Source organism: Bufo bufo, chromosome 11, assembly GCF_905171765.1.
Source record: "Bufo bufo chromosome 11, aBufBuf1.1, whole genome shotgun sequence".
Taxonomy (NCBI): Eukaryota; Metazoa; Chordata; class Amphibia; order Anura; family Bufonidae; genus Bufo; species Bufo bufo.
The window spans coordinates 88629822-88655732 of NC_053399.1; the positions used below are offsets into that span (position 1 = coordinate 88629822).

The 25911-nt window shown below is 44.3% G+C and overlaps 1 protein-coding gene across 4 annotated transcripts in view; it reads right to left on the bottom strand.

Annotated features, from left to right (window-relative positions):
* ADAMTSL4 (ADAMTS like 4) overlaps positions 1–25528 on the bottom strand; it is a 113543-nt gene extending 88015 nt beyond the window's left edge. For 3 of the 4 annotated variants that reach the window (XR_005774884.1, XR_005774883.1, XM_040412458.1), the window contains exon 1: positions 25144–25524. The gene's annotated coding sequence lies outside the window, so the exon portion shown is untranslated. Of the gene's footprint in view, positions 1–25143 lie in introns of all 4 variants that reach the window. The other variant, XM_040412459.1, reaches the window with a different exon arrangement.
* Positions 25529–25911: the final 383 nt, after the last annotated feature.

Here is a 25911-nt window from a genome sequence, read left to right on the forward strand (position 1 = left end):
CACATGACATTTCAGTCAGTAATAGAATAGTTGATTTATTTAGCAATAATTAAGGGTGGTCTGGTCTACGAGAGGATGACAAGGTAGGCCAAGGCCTAGGCCCAGTCACAACATGAAATGTGAGGAGGTACCACAGAGGACATCTCCACTTATGGATGAATTTCTAGGGTTTAACCCCCTTTGAGTCATTTTGTAAATTAGGCCTTATTCATGATATGACCTACATTTGAAATATGCTGTATAATGGAAAGTAGGCTCCCACAATAATTTCCTCTAGGAACTCCAAGGTAGTCCAGTAGGAGTTTGTTGCTCCAACCTTTCATATTGATGATGACCAAAAAACTAAAGATAACAGCAAATGAGACATACCATGCTATTCTGCTACAGTAAGTGCTCGACAAAATAGGATACCCAATTTCACGCATTATCGAAAAGCTTAAAGGGAGTCTGTAAGGAGTTTTGAACATGCTAAAACCGCTGACAGCACTAGGTAGTGCCTGGGGAGAGTAAGACAAATACACCTTTCTCATCAGGAGTAGTGAGAATATGATGTTTTATTCTGCCAGAGTCTGCTCTCTCAAGTGCCTAGAAGGTGGAGCTTCACTGTGAAGTGCTTTCTGCATTGAGCAGCTTTAAATGACCCTCCCCTCTGCTCTGTGTAACAGCTGTGGTAGGTATCCAACCAGAAGACCACTACAGCTCCCCCGCAGAGCAGAGGGGCTGTGAAAGAAGACAGCACTCCACAGTGCAGCTCCACCTCCTGGACACTTGAGAGAGCAGAATCTAGCAGAAAAGAATTACGGTATATTTTCAACAGTTCTGATGAGAAAAGCTCCAAGGTATGTTTGTACTGTTCTCTCCAAACGCTATCTAGTGCCATCAGCAATTTAGCAGTCAAAACTGTCAACAGACTCCCTTTAAGGCTGCTGCTACAAAATTTAGTAAATTTCTAGTCAAATTATCTGATTATCATGAACATGTAAGGGCCATATGGTGACTCAATTTTTTTTGTCTAAACACAGAGGTCAATCGCTGGCAACTATAATTTTTTTTTTTTTTCAGAAACTGCGCCACTCTAGTCCAAAGGTAATATCTGGTATTGCAGCTCTATTCAATTAGTCTTCCAATTTATTAGGGAGTTCCCTAATATAATTGAAACCCTAAGCTATTATGTCATACAGGGAACTTGAGCCTCTTCTCCATGAACTGTCACGGGTTCTGTTTAAAGCCACCTTTGCGTGCGGACAAGATAGGAAAGTGGAACTTGCATAGGAAATGTCAACATACGGGATAGTCACTCCCTGTCTTTTTTTGGACAGAATTCTGTAAAAACTGAGTAAGCAGATATATTAGTCACAGACCAATCTCTAATAATGCAGAAGTACAAAAACAAGCAAAAACAATGAAAAGGAGCAGCACTGACTCATGGTGACATTTTGATGTGTAGTTTCTCCTTCTGTGGATGGTCCTCTATCATAGTTTCCTCATTAGAGGAGAAACATGGGAAAAAATATACAAACTAAAATTCTTTTGGGCAAGTTTCTTGGAAAACACAATGGCCCTGGTAAATAACTGCTCCACCAAAAAACAACAGATAAGTGGTTGACCATTTAAACTCACCAAAATGTGGATTTAAAAATTGGTTAGATCGTAAGTCTTTTACATAGCAAAGTATGACTGACCAGGATATTACCAGTAATGGTAGAAAAATAGGAGGAGCTGTGACAACCTATTAAATAGAGCGGTTTGATACAGAAAGATGAAAGCAGAGCCGATACACAGGTGACGTACAAAGTATTGTGTTCACTTTTTGACCATGCCTTTCACAAGCGTACCGCTCTCTTCGTCAGGTCAAAAAGTGTGGTTGACACCATCGATAAATCACATAATGTAGTAAATATTCAAACCCCCGTAGATCTCATTATTTATCTCTTTTTGGGTAAAACGCAGTCCTGATGACACTCATCATGTTTTCTTGGACTTCTGAATGAGAAGCCTGACTTTCAAGAGTCTATGGACTTTGGGTGGATATTTATATAGGGGCAGTAATGGCAACTGGACAAAGAACTAACATTTAAAGGGGTTGTCCGGGTTCAGAGCTGAACCCGGATATACCCAGAATTTCACCCAGGCAGCCTCCGATGCTCTCCTTTGCCCTGTGCTGAATCGCACAGGGGATGAATCGGGCTCTCCATGGGGCTGCCAGGCAGAGGATTCCGCCCAGCAGTGAGCCCGGTCACGTCATAGCACTGATGGGCGGGCTTTAGCGCTGCCCTAGCCTGTAAAACGGCTAGGGCAACGCTAAAACCCGCCGATCAGAGCCGGTGACGTCACCGAACACACTGCTGGGTGGAAGCCTCCGCCCAGCAGTGTGTTATAGTAAATAAAAAAGAGCCCTTGCCCTGCGTGATCCTGCGCAGGGCAAGGGAGAGCATCGGAGCATGAACTGCTCCGATGCTCAAGTCAGGGGGGCTGCCTGGATGAAATTCTGGGTATGTCCGGGTTCAGCTCTGAACCCGGACAAACCCTTTAAGGTGCCCATAGACTTTCAGTAGTTGTCGGTCAACAGCTATTCTTCCTGACTCTACCATACACATGCATGATTGTCTTGGCAGAGTGTGCATGTGCTCTCTATGGGGAGAGGGGAGTAAGCAGCTGGTGGAAGCTAATCTCCCTTGAGAACAAAAGGATTGGGCATTGAAATTCAACATACCCAATCCTTCCCCCTCTTATCATACACTTAAGATAGTCCCAACTGCTTTACTCTTTTGTGGGCACCTTTACCAGGGTTTTGTAATTTAGGTAGAAAGGATACCGAAGTGCATCAACAAAGAAAAAGATTGCACAGCTTCCCCTCCTTACCCCAATGCATCAGTGACTTTTATCCATAAGCCTTATCAGGCTTATTCATTGGAAAAAATTCCCTTTCAAAAACACAAACTGATCAGTAAATTAGCTTCACATCCAGATGCAATAGTCACACCAATATTTTCTGCTTGTAACCATAATTGGAAAATGTCCCGATTAAAAAAAAGTGCAAAATCCCTGAGAAAAAAAAAATAATAAGTTACATTTTTCAATACCGTTATCTGTAAACCACCACCCATCAAAACAAAAAGTTCCTCTGCTTACATCCTTACAGTGCATGGGAAATAACAAGAAATCTTTAATCTACTCTGTTCATCTATTTTATGTGGTTTAGGAAATGTGAGAATTTGCTAGAGACAAAATTACTCAATGATGTTCCCTGGAGGGACCATAACCAGCTGTGAATGATCCAGTTATATGGTGGGACCTAAATTTTTTCACTAATGGAGAAGCAAGGAGTTGATTTTGAGCTCTCCAGCCTCCTCTCATATCCAGATGACCAACATGCATACTAGAGATACTTCTAGAAAGGACAGAGATCCAGTTATCTTGTCAGTAGGAATGCATCTCAAAAAAGGGATGGAGGGCGATCATGAACAACCTGTTAAAACTAAGTCTTCCAGGAGATCTCCCAAGGAGGTGGCGTTTCCAAAAAGAACTCCTTATAAACTTGGTATAAGATGGTCTCGAAAAAAAACATTTGGTTTAGGTATGTGGGGCACCAGTAATGGAAAATCTAGCATTTCTGGCGCTAACACAATTTCAAAGACCAATTTAGATTCAACTTAGGTCTAGTAGATACATACAACTCTTATGTAGTTACAGTCCCATTTTCTCCTCCCAGGAACCTGAATTTTAATGAAGTGGAAAGCATGAGCAGATACAAAGGTGGCTTCAGTGATGAGCTTTAGTTGTATGAACCCTGAGAATAATATCAATCTATGCAAATGCTTCAATTATTAGGACTAAATTTATAAATTAAAAATTAGGACAAAGACTAAAATCACAAAAAATATGTCCACCATCAAGTTTCCATCAACCGTCCCAATTTTTCCCCCTGAAAGTCAAGACTTTATCTAATTGTTTTACCCTGTTAAGAAGCATTTGTGTTATTTCACACCTGTGCATTGCCTGGTGTACAGTCACAGAGACACCCATGTGCGTGCCATCTATACTTTATGTTAGCTAACCAAGCTCTTCACGTCCTGTCTTACTTCCGAGGGACTGCGAAACACAAACACAGCTGCATTTTTGTCACAATTCCAATATTTCATGGAAATGGTGAATATTATACAGCGTTGAGTGATTTGTAGCTCAGCAGACACCATCCTACATTTAACTACCATCATCTGTTCAAAAAGTATCATTACCGACAATAAGGTCCTAAGCTTTTTTTCACAAAGGTGCCAAGCCGATGTCAAAATCAAGCCTTTAGTGCTCCTCCACCTAGTGATACTGCATGATCTGAACCATCTGGTCCTAACTGTTTAGTATGATTGGCGCCAGATGGTAGTTGACAAAGTAGAACAATCCAAGGTGGTTATTACTACTCTCTACGAGACATCTGCACAAAAACATAGGTACTATAGAAGCAGCCAGGACAGGCATCTCTTCTTACCCAAGTCTGTATGTCACTAGACCTTTGAAGATCACTTGCATTCTTGGAAGTAGAGACGATGTGGCAACTCATAAGTACAAATTTCGCTATATATACTGATCCCTCTGCCTGCAGAATAAGAGGAAGTTCAAATTTTTTCTTCCGAGAAGAAAAAAGTATCCTGGGGTTACTAAACATACCTGTCTTTTAGGACCCTGCATTTGTAGACACAGAGTAGAAGGTGATAAGTTTCTTGATTGACATGTTATATTCCCTCTATATCTTTATTAAACTCCAACTTTGCACTGGATTTTAATACCATTAAGGTCAAAGGCTCAAATCCCACCATGGCAATTTGGTGTGTTGTATGTCTCAGTAGGTCTGCTCAAGTTCCTCAGATCTTGAGTGAAAAGAACTTGGCAATACAACAGACCACCTTAAGATGGTGTTACACAAATATCTCCTTTGGGCATATTGAAATCCATAATTCCATGTTTCCTTTTTCACTTGAGATCATGGTTGGCCAATTCCATCAATGTTGGAAAGTTCAACCAACTTTTATCTAATGTTTATGGCAAGCTTTAGGATGGGTATAGTTGCTTCATATAGTTCAATGTTTTAGCCATTACAGTTGGAATTGTTGAAAAGTCACAAACCCCATAAGGTCCCATCATGACCTTAGTTTGAAGCTGCAAACACGACGAAGGATTCTTTGTTGAGGTCCATTTGGAAGGTACAACTACAACACCCAATTCCTCTGTTCCAAGTTCCTCATAATTGCTGTGTACAAGTATGAGCATTAGTGGACACAAAGGAGGTAAGCAAGCTAAGAACGTCCTTCAAAATGGTGGTGTGCAGAGTATAAGGATGACTCTTTACAGACCTTGCTTTCAGAGACCTTTAAAAAACCTCTGAACTTATGTTACACTTGGATGAGGCTGTTTATTATCGGGTACTATGGGATTTGGGAAAACAGCCTAAACGGAGTAAAGCAGCATTGGATGGAGAGGGTATATACCTTGGACAGAGAACAATATATCAGTTTCCGACCAAATACCTCCAGCAAGCTGTGTAAACTTTGCCTAGCTAAGCAAATCTTGCAGGAGGAAAGAAATTAGACATTTTTAATATAAAAAGTCTTTGTCGAGCCAGTCATTGCCAAAACCCCGAGTGTTTACCAACAGGCCATATATAGAGAGAGTCTAACTCCATGCCTGGAAGTCCAATTTGCACTCAAAGAGTCCAACAAAGAGGCTTCTATTGAGGACGAGAACGGCATGAATGCTATGTGAATGTACTTAGTGTGTGGTGCGTGTGTTTGATCCCGTGTCAGCCATCCTATGTTACATGTCCTACTGTTTACAATCAACCGTGTATAATCTGGAAGATCCTGCCCAGAAAAGATGGAGCAATGCTCCAATCCCTAATATTTTCATACTGAAAGTGGTCAGCTTTACTGTGCTACCCCAATATGGGGACATATAGCCAGAAAAAGAGAGTCCAGACTGATACATTTTAACTAAACCGATACACTTCTAGAACGTTGGATAGCTGCCTTACATCTGGTGGCGGTAGAGGCACAGTTTGCTAAGAGCTAATTTCCATCCCTTTTTTCCCAGAAATCAAGAGGAGCACGCACGGCCAATAAGTCTCCTCACGCCGACTAAGGCGCTCTTTCTCCAAGGTGACATAGAACCCCCCAAAATCCAAACTATCAATAACAAAATGGTAATTGGGCTGCGGATGCATCTACTTTATATAAAATTGTTTGGACTAGAAATAATTGTAGCAAGTGCTCAGTAGTGAAAGGTTTTGTAGAATCTGGATATAAAGAATGCTTCTTTTCACTGACAGAGACCTTGAAATGGTAAGGAACGGCTACACAAAGTATTTAATCAAGTTATACAATCATATAGAGGCATGACTATCACAAGAGCATATCTGCAATCCGTATATGGCGGGTATTGTGTGTACCGGAATCAGCTGCTAGCGTTAATGAATAGGGCCATTCATATGGGCGTATAGTTTCCATCAGTATTCGATATGGTCAGCATGTCCTAGTAAATGACTGATGAATTACTGATTCAATCCTGACGACAATATGGATGGTAGATCATTCAGAATCCCTGCATATATCCGAGGGAGGAGGGATTTCAGAAAGCTAGATAGACAGATCTGAGATAGATATGAGATAGATAGATAGATGATAGATATGAGATAGATATGAGATAGATAGATAGATAGATAGATAGATAGACAGACAGACAGATAGATAGATAGATAGATAGATAGATAGATAGATAGATACAGGTAGATCCAGTGTCGGACTGGGGTACCTAGGACCCACCAGTAAAATTTATTTTGGGGGCCCACCGTACGGATACTTTCAAATATAATAAATAATCTAACAAGTCTTTTATATGAACATAGTCTGGTTGAGGTGCTGTACATTGAATATATGTATGCAGTGCAGTAAGTCACTTGTGCAGGGGGTGGGAGACTAGGGGCCCACCGGGGATTCACCTGTACCCCTGTGGGCCAGTCCGAGCCTGGGTAGATCCCAGATAGATAGATGAAGACTGACACTTAGAGGCAGAGCGGTGGGAGGAGGGTTGTACAGTGCAGGTTCAGGCCCCCTTTAAGGCTTTTGGGATGCAGGGTGACAGCCCCTCTCATTGCTGCTGGCATTGTTACTAGCGATGTCCTGGATGAAAGGGCCGGGAATCGGCATCACATGAGAAACGTGACCTTCAGGTGACCTCCGAGCAGGACATTTTATTTTGCAGACTGAAAGGAAGGCAGTGATTGCGCAGGCATTGTCCGGGTGACATGCAGCAGAGGAGGGGCGGGCAGCGCTCTCTCTGGGACTTTTACTGTAGGAATTATCATAAAATCCCACCTGGCAGAGGCTCGGAAGAACCAAACGCCTCTGCCATTTGGAAGGAATCTTCTGTTCGCAATTTAGGGTGGGGAAACACTGCAACAATACGAAATGACAATAATCTGTCAACGGGGTGAGCGCTCGGAGGAAACGCAGCAATTATATGGCGGTGTGAAAGCACATTAAAGAGACAGCAGCGAAGCACATGGCGGGGTCATACCAGCGTCTAGGTATAGTACACAACATACACAGACTATACATAATCAACCAATGCAAGACCTAAAAAAAAAATATAAAAAAAAGTGTTTTTCAACTGTTTTATGGACACGGTTAGTATTGACAGGGGTTGTCACCCAGCTTTCCCCTATCACATCTGCATCACAGCATTATAGTCAGAGGGGTCTGTCACATGGCTGTCCCTGAACCCGATGTGGTTAGAAATGGCCGAAAAATAAAATGTTTAAAAGGAACATTCACAGGCAAAAAGAATTCCCCGGGGGGAGGCAACTGTACCCCATGCAGCAGATTTTGGCCCCGAGAAGCTGGTCAGACACAGTGGACATGTGTTGACTGAACAGACCCATACAGCTAACCATTTAAAGGAAATGCGTAGTCAGAAAATGATCAATGTTTTTTTATATAAATAAAGGTTTTCCGTAAATAAAGTATTAGAAAAATGTTCTCCATCCCCGTCCCTACATATTAGCAAGTATATGGCAGTTATCCACTGGTGACTAAGCTTAATAGAGACAAATTTACTGCAGTTATCTGCTTATCTGTCATTCTAATCCTGCCTGTAATGATATCACCTCTGTGTATAGATAAAAAAAAAAAGAAAATATCTGTTTTTATCTTGTACAATGTCCTCTGCACAGGTCACAGAGCATGCCTAGAAAACTCTTCTATATAAGTCATCAGGGTCCTCTCCAGTCAATCGTGTCTACGACCCATGGAGCTGCCGTAAAGCAATTTTCTAAATGCTGTTAAGAATAGCTGAGCCAAGATGGCTGCCCCCATAATCATGTTCAGAAGTATTGAGCAAATCAAAGTGGACTTTGATCTGAATTTCAGGGAAAATTCGATTCGCCGCAAAGCTGAATTTCCCCGTGCTTCATGGTAACGAATCAATTCCCTGAAACAGCGGTAAAAAAAAAATCATACTCGCGGAAGAAGCCTGTGTGGCGAAACGGCGTTGGCTCTATCCCCGGAAGAAGCCTGTGTGGCGAATCGGCGTTGGTTCTATACCCGGAAGAAGCCTGTGTGGCAAAACGGCGTTGGCTCTATCCCCGGAAGAAGCCTGTGTGGCAAAACGACGTTGGCTCTATACCCGGAAGAAGCCTGTGTGGCGAAACGGCGTTGGCTCTATCCCCGGAAGAAGCCTGTGTGGCGAATCGGCGTTGGTTCTATACCCGGAAGAAGCCTGTGTGGCAAAACGGCGTTGGCTCTATCCCCGGAAGAAGCCTGTGTGGCAAAACGACGTTGGCTCTATACCCGGAAGAAGCCTGTGTGGCGAAACGGCGTTGGCTCTATCCCCGGAAGAAGCCTGTGTGGCGAATCAGCGTTGGCTCTATCCCCGGAAGAAGCCTGTGTGGCGAATCGGCGTTGGCTCTATCCCCGGAAGAAGCCTGTGTGGCGAAACGGCGTTGGCTCTATCCCCGGAAGAAGCCTGTGTGGCGAAACGGCGTTGGCTCTATCCCCGGAAGAAGCCTGTGTGGCGAATCAGCGTTGGCTCTATACCCGGAAGAAGCCTGTGTGGCGAAACGGCGTTGGCTCTATCTCCGGAAGAAGCCTGTGTGGCAAAACGGCGTTGGCTCTATCCCCGGAAGAAGCCTGTGTGGCAAAACGGCGTTGGCTCTATCCCCGGAAGAAGCCTGTGTGGCAAAACGGCGTTGGCTCTATCCCCGGAAGAAGCCTGTGTGGCAAAACGGCGTTGGCTCTATCCCCGGAAGAAGCCTGTGTGGCGAAACGGCGTTGGCTCTATCCCCGGAAGAAGCCTGTGTGGCGAAACGGCGTTGGCTCTATCCCCGGAAGAAGCCTGTGTGGCGAAACGGCGTTGGATCTATCCCCGGAAGAAGCCTGTGTGGCGAAACGGCGTTGGCTCTATCCCCGGAAGAAGCCTGTGTGGCGAAACGGCGTTCGGAGGAGGTGACTGCATAGTCGGCGTGCTGCAGATGGTACTAATTTGCATTGTTCTGTCAGTAACCCATATGTGGCCATTGTGCCCTGGGCACTAGTAATGCTTTCTGTGGGCATATTGTGATAGTGGTTTTACTGCTGAATTATATTCTGCGGCGGACGGACTCTGCAGTTCCCTCTTTGTCCTCTTTTGGGGTTTCACCTGCTGCTATTTTACTTACATGTTTTTATAAATACTACATGAATTAAATAAAGTATATATTATATTTTTTTTCATAGTCTACCCATTTTTGACGAGCGCGAGATGGGTGCACTGATGTCTAAACAGCCATTAAAAACAGGTCTGTCTGGCTTTAGAAGAGTAATATTATTATCTGAGTACTGCATGGTGGTATTATTTGAGCACTGCATGGCGGTATTATTTGAGCACTGTACGGTGAAATTACCCGAGCGCTGTTGCGTGGTATAATTTGAGGAATATATAGTGATATTATTTGAGCATCGTATGTTGGTATGATTTGACATTGCATGGTGTTATCATTTGAAAACTTTATGGTGGTATTATTTGAGCACTGCATGGCGGCATTATTTGAGCACTGCATGGTGGCATTATATGAACACTGCATGGTGGCATTATATGAACACTGCATGGTGGTATCATTTAAGCACTACATGGTGGCATTATTTGAGTACTGCATGGTGGCATTATTTGAGTACTGCATGGTGGCATTATTTGAGTACTGCATGGTGGCATTATTTAAGTACTGCATGGTGGCATTATTTGAGCACTGCATGGAGGCATTATTTGAGCACTGCATGGTGGCATTATTTGAGCACTACATGGTGGCATTATTTGGTGATATAGTATGGTGGTGTTTGCTTTCTGTAGGAGGGTATTATTTGGCCACTCCATTGTGGTTTTTACTTTGGCATTGTATGTGGTGCGGGAATTGTCTAGTATTGTTATTTAGGCAATTGCATTAGGTCAATGTATGGTACTATACTGTACGGCACATATAATTAGGCACTGTATAGTATGACAGTACTTTTTTATGGGGTGGGGACAACAGAAGGTGCTACACAGGGCACCATCCAACATGAGGCCAGCTCTGGGATCCCTGACTTCTCTGTTCTGGTGGGTGGAGGCCTCTTCCTATGAAAGGTCTGCATTTCACAGGATCAAGGTGGAATTCCAGAAGGCATCAGTTTTCCACTAGGATAAGTGACAGCTAGTGACGTCCAGTATATAAGTGAGGTATTATACTGTACAATGAAACCGCTCCTGGAAAATACAGCGTATAGGCGTCTATGTCTGTCTGTCACCTTTGCCTCCGTGCTGAGTATACGCCACATGTTAACAGTCTGAGCACAATATCCAGGAATGTGGCTGCGAGCGACGTACGACTCCTTCCAGCATAAACACTTCTCATGTATCCAGCTACAAGACTGAAAAATAATAGCCGCTTCGGTAAACCAGGGCATTTTTACAAAGTTAACCTAAGGCCTGAGATTGTCAACTTTTAGCAAAAAGGAGTAGATGCCAGGGTCTAATGTACTGAGAAGGTGATTGGGTGAGGTCAGTAATACTGGCGTGTACTCTAGGGCGCCATCTATAGCCAGAAGTGGAGCCGTGAACAATGATGATGTCCTTGTTCGGTGACATCACCAGTTCCAGTTGTAATGCTGGTATGGTGAGGTTATTATTAATCCCAGCCTGCATAACAAAAGGGGTGGGGGACAGCAAAAGCATCCCTGGACACACCAGGCAGGTTAAGTATGTAGTGATTGCCACTCCATGGGGGTCATTTAACTGTCAGTTTAATTAAGGTGACTATATCCTTGAAAGGGGTTTCTGGGACTTAGATATTGATGACCTATCCTGATTGGTGGGGGGTAAGACACCAGGCACTCCTATTGATCATCTATTTTGGATGGAGTAGATGGAGCTGGAAGCAGAAGGCTGATTGAAACAGCTGATCAGTGAAGGTGGTTGGTGTTGGAAAACCACCGATATCGTATTGGTGACCAATCCTGAGGATATGTCATCAATAAAACCCTTTTAAGGTCTTAGATTAGAAGAAGGCGTCTCATTTTATTCCAGAAACAGTCCCACCCTTGTCTGGTATTGCAGTTCAGTCCAATTTGTGAAAATACAGACCCTTTTACCTTCTTTACAACAAGCCCCCAAATATACAATAGCCGTTGACGATTCTGAGACAATGGTCCTTTATTCAGTTCATGATCAGAGCAGATCTCCTTTGGGGCATTTATGGATATAGTACTTGAAGTAATTGCCGCTGTACATCAAGTCAGACATAAAATACCGTACTATGGTAGAAGAGACATTCCCAGAAGCTACATTGTCCTGTCTGATAAGAATGACAGATGTTACCTCTGGCTACTCTGCTCTAGACGGTCATTGTAGGGTCTAAAAATGATCACAGAAAGGCCCAACACAGACATTCCCTCAAAAAGGGCCTTCCACAGATGCTTCCCCAAAAAGAACCTGCGAGACATTCCCCCAAAAAGGGTCCACTGCAGACACTCTCACAAAGAGAGGAAAAGTAAATTTGGTGTCACAGTGTCCAGTACGTGTCCTGTCATTAACTTCCAGCCACTGTCGCCTTTGTTTACAGTGGTGTCAAGAACGAAAACCCTGGACTGCTACAGACTGGAACCACATTGTCTTTAGCAACGAATCCAGGTTCTGTTTGGGATCCAATGATGGTTGGGTGTGAGTATGGAGGCCTCGTGACGAGCTCTTTAATCCTCCCTTTGTTGTGGAGTGACACACTGCACCAACTTCTGGTGTGATGATCTGAGGAGCCATCACATATGACGTCACCCCTAGTAGTGGTAAGTGGGACACCAACAGCTAACCAATATGTGCAGGTTGTCCTGAGGCCACATGTGTTCCTTTCATGGCAGGACTTCCAAATGGCATTTTTCAGCAGGATAATGCTCGCCCACACACAGCAAGGGTTTATCAGGAATTACTCCACCAGATTACGGCAGTTTCTTGACTGCCCGGTCACCGGATTTATCACTAATCCAGCATTTATGGACGTCAGCTTCACCAACCTACACGTGCGCAGGACCTACAGGTCCAGTTGTAACATCTGAGGACAAATGTGTTCAGATCTGAACCTGTAGGCCACCACGTGCAACTGTATTTCATCTTATATCCTGGCTAGAGGCCGTATCTCACCTTATATCCAGGCTAAAGGCCGTATCTCACCTTATATCCAGGCTAAAGGCCGTATCTCACCTTATATCCAGGCTAGAAGCCGTATCTCACCTTGTATCCAGGCTAGAGGCCGTATCTCATCGTGTATGCAGGCTAGAGGCCGTATCTAATCGTGTATGCAGGCTAGAGGCCGTATCTCATCTTATATCCAGGCTAGAGGCCGTATCTAATCGTGTATCCAGGCTAGAGGCCGTATCTCATCTTATATCCAGGCTAGAGGCCGTATCTCACCTTGTATCCAGGCTAAAGGCCGTATCTCCCCTTGTATCTAGGCTAGAGGCCGTATTTCACCTTGTATCCAGGCTAGAGGCCGTATCTCATCGTGTTTGCAGGCTAGAGACCGTATATCATCGTGTATGCAGGCTATAGGCCGTATCTCATCGTGTATGCAGGCTAGAGGCCGTATCTAATCGTGTATCCAGGCTAGAGGCCGTAACTCATCGTGTATGCAGGCTAGAGGCCGTATCTCATCTTGTATCCAGGCTAGAGGCCGTATCTCATCGTGTTTGCAGGCTAGAGGCCGTATCTCATCGTGTTTGCAGGCTAGAGGCCGTATCTCATCGTGTATGCAGTCTAGAGGCCGTAACTCATCGTGTATGCAGGCTAGAGGCCGTATCTCATCTTGTATCCAGGCTAGAGGCCGTATCTCATCTTGTATCCAGGCTAGAGGCCGTATCTCATCTTGTATCCAGGCTAGAGGCCGTATCTCATCTTGTATCCAGGCTAGAGGCCGTATCTCATCTTGTATCCAGGCTAGAGGCCGTATCTCATCTTGTATCCAGGCTAGAGGCCGTATCTCATCTTGTATCCAGGCTAGAGGCCGTATCTCATCTTGTATCCAGGCTAGAGGCCGTATCTCATCTCGTATCCAGGCTAGAGGCACCCAACAGGTCCTAGAGCCATTTTACTAATACAAAGCACACAGTTAAAAACACCATAATATACAATAAAATAACAGCCAGTAATCGGTATGTGAAAGTGAAGGATTTGCCAAATTCTGATGACTGGGTGCGGGGATAATTATATATGCAGTAAAATTACAAGATAAACATGTGCAAGCGTGCTACGGTATAAGACGCCAGCTACACAAGGCAATGGAGGCGACAGGAAAAAAACAGGTGTCATGGGGTCTCCACAGTCCGTCCCCTTCAAACTTCCTCTCTGTTGGCTCATCACTAAATTTTTCTGCATAGTAATATTGTATAGTTGGCAAAATAAGAACCGGGAACTATATGGCGGTTTTACAGTATATGTTCACTATGAGACACTATTATGTGAACACTGTTTTTGATTTTTATTATTTGCCATCATTGGATGGTGTTATATGAATGTTATAAAGCAAGGTTATATTGGAACTATATGGCATTTTTATATGTTCACTATTTGGCGCAATTATGTGAGCACTGGTCATTTGGGACTAGGAAATTCACTGTTACACCAGGCTGAATGTAATTACACCTTTTATCTGCTGCTTCATTCTGGAGAAAAAGTACTTTTAATTCAAATGCAAATGAGCTGTTAAGTGCACCGAGGGCGGGACCAAGACACTCTATGCACCCCGATTCTTCTGCAAGCCCCTCCTTCTCGACCGACAGGCCACGTTCCTGTATAGTCATCTCGCAAGGCCCGGCCAATCAAGAAAGAGAGGGGGAGGAGCTGGCAGAAGAATCAGGAGGATTAAGAGTCCACAGAGAGGCTTTGGCCCGCCCTTGGTGCACTTAACTGCTCATGGTTTAAAACTCATTTATCTGCAGAATTATGCCACAGATCGCCAAGTTATAAGCATCATTGCATGCAGCTGAGCTAGCCCTACAAGGTATGGAGCCTGGTTTAACTGGCGACAGATTCACTTTAAGCGGAAAATGCTCATTTAGGGATTTGAGAATGAACTGGCCCTTTAAGAGGCCAGTAAAGGAAAGTAGCAGGCTCCGGCTTGACAGCTGCAGCAGCTGCTCGATAATGGTCCAGGCTCATTTGTTTTGTTTCCTACTGGATCACCAAGAGAACTGGATCACGTAATAGTGTGAAAGTAGCCAAGTCAGCCGACGCTACAGCTTTCCCTGGTAGGCTCATCGAGATTCCCCTTTTGGACCCCGGGCCGCTGTACACGGGGACATTAATATCATCTATTCTGCCCAAAATGAGCTCACGGGATGGCACACGGCTCCGCGATGAGGTAACGCGCGCCCCCTGACCTCAGCGTTAATCACTTCGGAGCAAAGTCCACTAATCGCATTTCAGCGAAGAATGTGCCACTGGGACTTACGCATCCAGATACCTACCCCCATAGAACCCCCTATGGGTATGTGCCTACGTCTTCGTCTGAGGTGGGCCAACCCCTTTAAGTATTTTCTATTGTATTTTTTTCTTAAAGGGACAGTTCTATAGAAATAGGAATTGAAAAAAATAAATGTGACTAGAAAAAAAAAACTGCTTTTTACATAGTAACAGCGCCACTCTTGTGCAGTGGTTGTGTCTAGTATTGCAGCTCAGTGCTATTCAAGTTAAAAGAGTTGTCCCTTTAGGACAACCTATCCCCTTATCCACAGTATAGGGTAGAGATCAGCAACCTTCACTGCTGCTGTGAAACTACAACTCCCAGGATGCAAACCTGTTCTTCTAACTCCCACAGAAGTGAATGGGAGTTGTAGTTTCAGAACACCTGGAGTGCCGGAGGTTGCTGATCCCTGGTATGGGGGATAAGTGTCTGATTCAACTGTATACTCGGCTGTCTCTGGCAGCCCTATAGAGCGCCATAGAGCATGCATGACTGGGCACGGGATCCTGTTCTCATAATCGGCTGAGGTCCCAGCAGTCGGACCCCCACTGGTTAGACACTTATTCCCTACGCGGTGAATAGGGGATAAGTTGTCTTAATGGAAGAAGCCCTTTAATAACCGCAATACCAGATGCAACCTATGGACAAGGGTGGCACCGTTTCAGGGAAAAAAAAAACCTCATTTTGAATACAGTAGTGACCAAAATTTTGGTGACCGTAATGTCCCATATTTTAAATAAAATTTTTAAAAATATCAGATTCTTGCAACCAGTCACCGTACACTAGTGCGGCACTACATAGGGTTAACCAATCATAAGACAACGATAGTTCGACATGAGGAAAAATAATAAAAATAAATGGCAGCGCTCTCCCAATATAATCCCTTCCATATGTCCTGCCGGGACTGTCCAATCCCTCTTGACGCAACTTTAAGACACATGGAATGCATTCTGGTAGATGAACTATCCGGGCAGAGCCGGCCATCCCCTCTAGCGTCAAGCTCTGACAGCCCATTGAGAGTACCAAAAGAAAAAAAAACAGCTGCTGTACATGAAGGGTTAAAACAAAAAGAAAACTGCACACTGGAAAAGCGTGGCTGATCAGGAGGCCACCAGTATCTCCAGTACCTGGCACCCTGCACAGTAAATAGTCATAAAAGCTCCAAGTCAATCCATTTCCTTGAGTTTCAAGGAACAGGTCCAATTTCTGGACAGTTCCAAGAGTGATTCAGCCACGTACCTAGAACCTGAGGGTGCAGGTAAGGTCACAAGATTACTCGAGGACAGAGAGGTTGCTTCAGGATGTTATGGATTTGATGGTGTTACCACCTGGGTGTTACGGTTCTAGGCCCTCTGCCAGCTTATCTCAGATTTCTTTTGTTCGAGCTTGAACAGTGTGCCACCAGCTTTGTCCAACCGGGCAATTTATGGCCGGAGGGCACTCAAATAGTAATGTGAGAACTAGGGCGCACATATCATAAAAGAAGAACACGCGTCGGCTATGGCACCCGTGGAAAATAACATGGTGCCCACCAAGATGTGCAGGACCCACCACTCAAGAAAAATGACGTGCAAATGGGGGCGTGAGAAATTTGTTCAAGAGTCGAAGGGGGGCATCATTGTTGGTGTACAAAGGTGGCAAATGTTACCGCAGGTGCCGTTTTACACAAAAATTTGCAACTTTTTGTTGTTTTCTCCCACGTTTGCTACTTATACAAAAAGTGGCCAGGAGGAACCCTCATGGCCCGAAACATACACTTGAGGACAACCTAAATTTACCATTGATCCCTTGATAGACCTAGAACTTAGACCTGACCTTAGAGAATGTAAGTTAAAGGGGTTATTCAGACTTTTAGATATTTTGGCTTATCCTTAGAGTGTGTCCAACCATCGAACCCCGGGTCATAATCCATTTGAGAGACCATGGAAAGTGACCCCTCAGCAGAATACAGGCTGTTTTATGGCAGTTTGCAGTCAGTGCTTTGTTTATAGACTACAGGCAGCAACAATGTCTTCTCATGGATTTACAAGAACCTAGACCCCTTATAGCACCATGATATGGAGGTACCTCTACTTGGATGTATATGAAGCCAATGTGAATTCTTTGGACACAGCAGCTATGTCCGCACAATCACCTACGGGAAGGTAGCAGTAATCCACCAGACAGAACATGCTAATCTATTACAGACGTGTTCTCTCTAGTATCCATGCGTGAGCCTATTCTAGTCAATCCTCCCTGCCTGCTAATATTGTACCAGGCCTTCCCTTGACCTTCCAGCTATTCCAGGAGTTCCTGGAATGAGTTATTCAGTGGAGCACGTCCAAGTTCACAACTCCATGTGATGACACTAGGACACTTTGTTAGTAAACATCTTCTGATGTGTAGGTCTTGATCAGACAAGATGGCAGCTCCAGATCTTGGATCATGGTACAGAATATGTTACATACTGCAAATGACTTGCCATGTTTGCCAGAATAGAAGATATTGAAGGACAGGATTGCTTTGGACAGTCCTTTTTCTTAGAATGGTCCCTCCATGCCAACAGGCAAGGAAGTCATGGAAATAAGTGTTCCCCTGGGGCAAAAGAAATATGGCACACTTCCTATTGAGGTTTTGCCAGGTCACTCAAATGCCCTTTGTAGTCGCTCTCCAGCCATGTTTCATCAGGAAGTCCTTACAACAAAAAAAAGGCTTTCTGTGCATGAGGCCTAACTCTGATGAACAACTAAGAGGAAATACAAGATGGCCGCTCTAGTAGGACACATGCTACCACACAGAGCAGTCTGTGATGTATCTATGGAGCAGCAGGCACATTCTGATGCAGGGGATCAATGCTGTACTAGTCATTCCATGGAAGCGCAATTCTATGGGCCACGTCTATGACTGGCATCATTCAATGGACCACAACAGTGATGGGTGCTAGCCTATGGGTCATTATTATTACTGGAAATAATATATCAACCACCACTATGGCCTGAGGGCCATTAGTGTGGCCGGTGCCATTCTAAGACTGGCATCACTCAAAGGACCACAACAGTGACTGGTCCTAAGAAATATTTTGTAGTAAGTATTTTGTAGGCCACTAATGCCACCCACACAATTGTGCGGGACACTACTGCTGCACCACTCTGGGGGTTACTTCAGCCACCGGTATCACTTTGGGGGCCACTACTATAACTGGCACCAATCTATAGACTTGTACTATGACTGGCACCATTCTAGGGACTTGTACTATGACTGGCACCATTCTAGGGACTTGTACTATGACTGGCACCATTCTAGGGACTTGTACTATGACTGGCACCATTCTAGGGACTTGTACTATGACTGGCACCATTCTAGGGACTTGTACTATGACTGGCACCATTCTAGGGACTTGTACTATGACTGGCACCATTCTAGGGACTTGTACTATGACTGGCACCATTCTAGGGACTTGTACTATGACTGGCACCATTCTAGGGACTTTTACTATGACGGGCACCATTCTAGGGACTTTTACTATGGCTGGCACAATTCTAGGGACTTTTACTATGGCTGGCACCATTCTAGGGACTTTTACTATGGCTGGCACCATTCTAGGGACTTTTACTATGGCTGGCACCATTCTATAGACATTTACTATGACTAGCGCCATTCTATAGACGTTTGCTATGACTGGCACCATTCTATGGTGGTGCTGGCACCATTCTAAGGACTTTTACTATGACTGCCACCATTTTATGGATGTCTACTAGCACTGTGTGAAGGTACAATTGCTACCTTTATTCTATGGAGGCACTATTCTGAATGAGTATTATATGGGACACTACTATAACTGGCACTATAATAAGAGATTACTATATTACTCTCTCTACTGGATGATTGGCAGCGCTGACATTTTGTGCCTATATTGCTCTTTATGCAGGAGGACTAGTGCTGACAGAGATTAAAATGGCTGCCTAAAGCACAACCAGGATCAGTGTGGTGAAGGCTGCAACCAATCACATTCCAGCTCTCATCCTTCTAAGGCACTTTGTAAAATGAAAGCAGCCACCTGATTGGATGCTAAGAAGGACTCTTCCTGTGTGACCCTGACAGGATACATGAAAACAAACAAGATCATTTCAGTCAAGATGACTGCCAGAAAAAACAGACTTTAATATAACCGACTGCACACAGAGTAGTGATAACAGTTCTGTCATCTGCAGAGGCCACACACAGCACAGTAAACACGGAGGCCTTACATGTCTGACAGAAATGTGTATGTACACCAATCACCTGTCACTGATCCAGCAATGAAAACTACCAGCAGACATGGCCGACCTGGCCTGGACTACAAGTCCTAGAAGGCTCTGCCCTGGCTACCAGCAGGTGTAATACTAGTTGTACGTCTGGGAGGCCCACACCTGTCGGAGGCTAGTGACATGTACACGGTGGAAATTCATGTCTACATGGCGGCGTGTTTGGTACACGCAGAATATACGCGCCACTCTGCATTCCAAAAACAGCACCACCCCTGTCCACTGGTTGTGTGTGGTATTGCAGCTCGGCTCCATTGGAGTCAATGGCGCAGAGCTGCAATACTTCACACAACCTGTGAAAGGGTGTGGTGCTGCTTTTGGAAGAAAGCAGCCATATTTTTTTTCTGGATAACCCCTTTAACCACCTCAAGGCTGATATATATCTATATACACATACACACAGCGTTAGGACATTGACTGTGTAAAACCCACCATAAATTAGGCGCACGTTACATATCTTAAGAAAAAAAATCTCCATGAAAATGGAGCAAATTGGCGCATCTGGAACGGTGAACTTGACGCAATTTGCTAGACATGTTAGAAAGTTTCCTCTCTGGTGAACAAAGTGTCTAAAACGTAATAATTTGGTGCGTAGCGTGTTTGTTTTCTGTGGTTTTTTGGGGTGGCGGGGCAGAAATCTGCCACCTTGCGCTTGTAGATCTTCCCCATTTGCTAATGGTTTTTCTCTTCTCTGTCATTTACAGAGAGGACAGAATGGTGCCAACCCTCCATTGCATCATGGTTATGCCGCCATTGTTGGCCATGACTAATGCATTATGGGTAAATTTCCATAAAAATCACCTCTAATCCCACACTCATTGCTTCGGTACATAAATAAACATGAGGTGTAAATGCCCTTTAAGAAGGGCCGCTGAGGAGCCTATATTTACCTTTGTGACAGAGGTCGGGAGTCATCTGCTCTGGTATTTGGCAAAGTCAGTATCATCCTCTCACCAAGCTCATCCTGCGTAGTGTGAAAACACACATCTCGCTCTGTGTCATCTGCTGGGGAATCACCAGATGAGCGGGCATCGCCTTACACCCCCGGCCTCGATTCATCATTGCTAATGTTGTTAATTTAAGAACATTTCATACTTTTGTCTACAGGGAAATCCACACGACCCAATGGAGGCATGCCTGGCATCGTGAGCCAACAAGACGTGCTTCATCAGGTCATTGAAATTCATGCACAGCCACATTGACTAGGTGTAAGGGTCCCATTAGGACACATGGACATCACCAAGCTGTGCCCCCCTCCACTTAGGATTTTCCTTTAGCTCTGAAGGACACAATGTCTACCTAAATTACTATGGACCTCCCCAAGCACAGCATGCCCTGGCGTATATCCAAGATCTTCTGGTGTCGACACCAGCCCTGCCAACAGCCATACTTCATGTACTTGAAGAAGAGATCTGACCACTTGTCACGGGGGAAATTATTTGTGGTTGGCGTACTTCGGTGCACTTTTAGCGCAGCTTGCATACGTGCGTCTGATGCAAGCGAATTTCTACAACAGTGACGTCCATGTGTCTTAATGGAACATTTTGAGGTTGGTGTCCCTTCAACTCTGGAGGACACAATGTCTACCTAGATTACTATGGACCTCTCCAAGCCCAATGGGCCCTGGCATCTATCCTAGATCTTCTGGTGCTGATACCAGCCATACTTCATGTACCCAAAGAAGACATCGAACCAACCTCGAAACATGTAATACACTAATAAATTCTCAATTTTAGGAACACATCATCCATGCTTGTATCTGTTCTGGATCAATGGTTGTAATGCCTGAATGATCCTGCACTATTTTATGCAATCAAATGAGTAACTGCCATACTTCCAGTGTTAATCTCATGATCAAGGAGATGTCATGTTTTGCAAGGTGGACAGTTCCTTTAAAATGGTAGAACCAAGCATCCTTAGGTTACTTGGAGCTATGACTTCGGAACCCTTATCTAGAAAGCAAGATTTTCTTTGATCAGAGTATCCATACACTATCTGATGTAGAATACATTGGAGGCTGGCTTGACCCTGTGGTCACCATTTTGCTGGAAAGGAATGCGAGGACTGTAAGGCAGACATCAGAAGATCTGGAAGTTTTGATACCTGAGGCTTGAGGAAATAAATAACTCTGGGAGCCACAAGCTTACAGCAGAACCACCAGTTACCCCCACCTTCTCTACCCCCTAGGGCAGGTAACTTGTCAGCATAAGCTTACCTAAAGGTCTCAAATCTTAGAGACTGAAAGCCTCAGCCCTGTTCTTCGTGTTACTGAGGAAATCTATAAAAAAAAAGGAGAAACTGAGTAAAGGGATCTAAAGCTGGTTGTAGATGGAGGGGGGGGGGGGGGGGGGGGGCACCATAGAAACATAGACTGATACCAGAAACCTGTATCCATGACCAAGAACTGCAACCATACTGTAGGTGACACAGTAATGCCAATATTCTGCACATTTAGGTTTAAATACGTAGCTCATGTTATAGCAGCTGTGTATATGTAAATATAAACCAGAAGGTGCTGACATAATACCAGCATGACCCATACAACCACAAGCAAGGTACACTGTTGTTGCTCTATGGACCATACCACTACATATAAGAAGATGCCTATATTATATCAGCTTTTAAAAGATGTACGGTATATGATAGGATACAAGTTGGTCATCATTTGCTTCCTATGTTGCCTTGTAGGCCATTCAACCCGGACCATATCCATATGGACCACATACTTCAGGCTAGAATACCAGCTGGCCAAACATCGAAGCAGGAACACTGGCATCTTCTTCACTATTCCTTGGTATGTGGTAGCAATTTATTTTTTTCTATTTAGTAACTGTTCATTCACTTTACAGCTTACCTTCTTATCAGACAATGTATCAGCTACTCACATACTGTAGAAGAGAATCCCATCTTAATCATTACCTAGCAGACATTTCCATGACCTCAACTAACAACTATATATATATATAGGTCCAAGGTAGACATCCTAACTAACTCCACTCTAAGTGGAAACATTGGTCTTAGGTCCTGTCACCTTTCACATATTTTGAGGTGCGGGACATGGCGAAGGTATAGAACATCCTCATAGTTTTACATTGCACCACCTCGTGAACTTTCACTGGATCCTGTAGTCCAGGTATGTGTTGCCTGAAGATGAGCCCATACGAGGGAGGTAGCAGGACATCTCAAAACTGCATTGTCCAGGTTACTTAGTAACGTGCTGCTAATCATACTTTTGGAGACTCCATGGGCATCACAGAACAATCTTATATGAAGTCTATAGATTTTCATGTCTTAGTGGTCAACTTTGTTCATGTACTATGGCAAGTGGTCTGGCAGGTCACCTACAGAAGGCAGAGTGTGACCCTCTCCTTTAGTTTTTGGGATAAAGTTTTGGGACAGATTTTTCTGCAGGTTTTTCAGCCAACGCCAGAAGTGGATACAGCAAGAAGGAGAAGAATGAGCCATTCCTTTATATTTCTAATTCCTTTGAAATCCACTTCTGTCTTTGGCTGAAAAACCTGCCCCAAAATCTCCTCCAGAAAACTCTGTGAGAACTTACCCTATCAGTGGTTTCCTACTTGTGGCCCTCCAGCTGTTGCAAAACTACAACACCTAGCATAACCTGACAGCTGCAGACTGGGAGTTGTTTTGCAACAGCTGGAGAGCGACAGGTTAGAGACTACTGGTCTATATGGACAGCTGCTGTCGACTGCCATCAATATCAACATGAAGTGGGTACAAATTCCAATGAAGGAACATTTCTAGTGAGGTGTACCTACAGCTCTGGTGTTGCCTCCAACAGATCAAGACAGCAAGTAGACACTATCCACTCTGAGAAGGTTGCATGGACACATCAGACCACCAGAGATATCTCCTCATGGTTAAATGACCCCCATATACAACAATGAGTAGTCTAAATGGTAACCACTATGCAATTCTTTCAGGAACTGTCCATACAGCACCCACGTTGATGATCAGTGTGACATAAACCTTGTTGCCTCCAAGGATTAGAAACAAGGTAAGTCATAAACACTTGGCTGTCAAATGCGTCAGCAAGTTTTGGTGCCGGTCAGTGCTCATCACACGAACATCAAGAGGCTTCATTCATTGACAAAATTTCGATCTACCAGGTTCAGGCAAGAGTGAAGCGCGTGGTACATTATCCTCAGAGGTGTAAAGAGGGACTGACAATCTACCATGAGACATCTGACTAATGTAAGAGTTCAGATAGGATATCTAATCAGACATCTGACATGGAAAACCTCAGACGTCTCCATAAGACTGCTACTTGGCGACTTTTTGGCAACTATAGACCATAGGGAGCAAGACAGATTCTTGAGCCATTCTCTATTTAAGGTCAGCAGTGCATCATTTACACCCTCATCCTTGTGGTCCTCAATCGGTGTCTCTCCGATCTCCGTGAAACTATAGCTCCCAACGGTTTGAGGGCCACAATTTGGAAGACCTCCGCTTTAATCAGTGTTCAACACCCCATATATCAAAATTGATCACAAATGTTACATATGAATCCAAGTTAATCGATATATAATTCCAATTGCTCACACATGCTGGGAGTTGTAGTAGTTGTAGAGTTACAAAAATCAGCTTTTACTCAGTTCTGTAGGATAGAATAGGAATAATTATATCAATCCCCGGTCATTATTGCTACCTATAAAGCCACGACCATATCCGCTTTGCAGTCCGCAAAACAAGGGACATGCAAAAAAACGGATGCGACCCGCGTGCCGTCCATGTTTTTTTTGCAGGCCCATTGGAGGAGATTTATCAAACTGGTGTTAAGTAGAACTGGCTTAGTTGCCCATAGCAACCAATCAGATTCCACCTTTCATTTTTGACAGCTCCTTTGGAAAATGAAAGGTGGAATCTGATTGGTTGCTATGGGCAACTAAGCCAGTTCTAATTTACACCAGTCTGATAAATCTCCCCCATTGACTTCAATGGGTCCGTGGTCTGCATTTTGCATATCTGATATACGGATGCTAAAAGGACTTGGATCATCAGTGCGCTTTCCGCATCCATGTGTCCGTTCTGGCAAAAAATAGAACATGTCCTATACTTGGCCGCAAAATGCAGACCACGGACCTATTGAAGTCAATGGGTCTGCAAAAAAAAAAAAAAATGATGCAAAACAGACGGTACCGTATTTTGTAGATCTGCAATTTGCGGACCGCAAAATACATATGCTCAGGTGCATGGGGCCCAACCCATATAATCGCAACCCTTCAGATATGCTGGGGGTAGTAGTTTCACCACAGCTAAAAGCCTCTTGCACACAAATGTGGTTTTTATTCCGTTTTTTGCATTCCGTATACGGAACCATTCATTTCAATGGATCAGAAAAAAAAACGGAAGATAGAACATGTCCTATTATTGTCCGCATAACGGAAAAGGATAGTACTGTTCTATCAGGGGTCAGCTGTTCCGTTCTGCAAAATACGAAATGCACACGGACGTCATCCGTATTTGTTGCGGATATGTTTTTGCGGGAGGCATTAGGCTAACTTTGGTCATAAGATCGCCTGACGATGTGAATGTCAGCACTCACGCGCAATTATGTGGCACCCATCGGTCACAGACATGTCGCTACCCGACGTACATCGAAGAAGTCTATGCTGGCAAAGATTCACAGGACCATAAGAGCAGGAGTTTTTTTGAGACGGACGCATCGCCATCGCAACGCCCAAAATGAATCACAATGCTTATACCTGATGACTCCAACTTTTGAGACCTGCTGGGAGTAGTAGTTTCACAACAGCTTGAAGGAACCTACTGCTCAATGACCCATATCATCCCAATCCATAAACACACACATATGTAGGACCTGAGTCTTACCTTCAGAGCAGACGTGTCCTCTTGGATCTCCTGGTATATCTTCTCCTATCTTCTTGTTGCAAATGATTCAAAACAAAAACTTTTAGGATCCAATGTCCTGACAGAATTTTAGGAATGGCAGCTCCTGCTGCAGGTATGGATCATAGCATAGATCCACTCCTGACATTCCTCCCATCCAGCCCTGTGCTGTGTTCCTGGAGTATCCCGCACTCTCCTGCCCCAAGAAAGTCCTACTACATTCCCAGCTGAACTCTGCTCTGAGTCAGTCTCCAAGCCCAAGGCACCTCCCTCTCTGATCAGTTTCACTCCCCTCTGGAATGCAATCCTTAATTCTGCAGCTTGCCTGTTGCATCCATGCTTCGTCCCCCCCAGCCCAATCTGCCTGGTGGGCTTCTGAGCCTACAGCAGCAGCAGCACTCCTCCTCCCTGTGATAGCTCCACCAGAAGACCTGGGCTTCCATGTGCTCCAACCTCCACCCCTCACACACCCCCTGCTCCAGCTCTCAGTGTGCAAGGTATTGATCACTATTGTGTTCGCCTGCTGAGCTATGTTTCTGTACATGCCAGTGTATTAGCAGATCCTGTTATGTACTGCCGGGTCCTAAGGGCCACACTTTCAGGTATTTTGATGCCGTTTCTGAAGCCAAAACTAGGAGTGGATTCAAAAAGAGGAGAAGTAGTCTCTAGGTGCGGCCGTACGCTAATATGTTCCTCTAAACACAAGTTATATATACAAGGCTTAAAAGTAGTGCTGAGCGAACTTGTGTT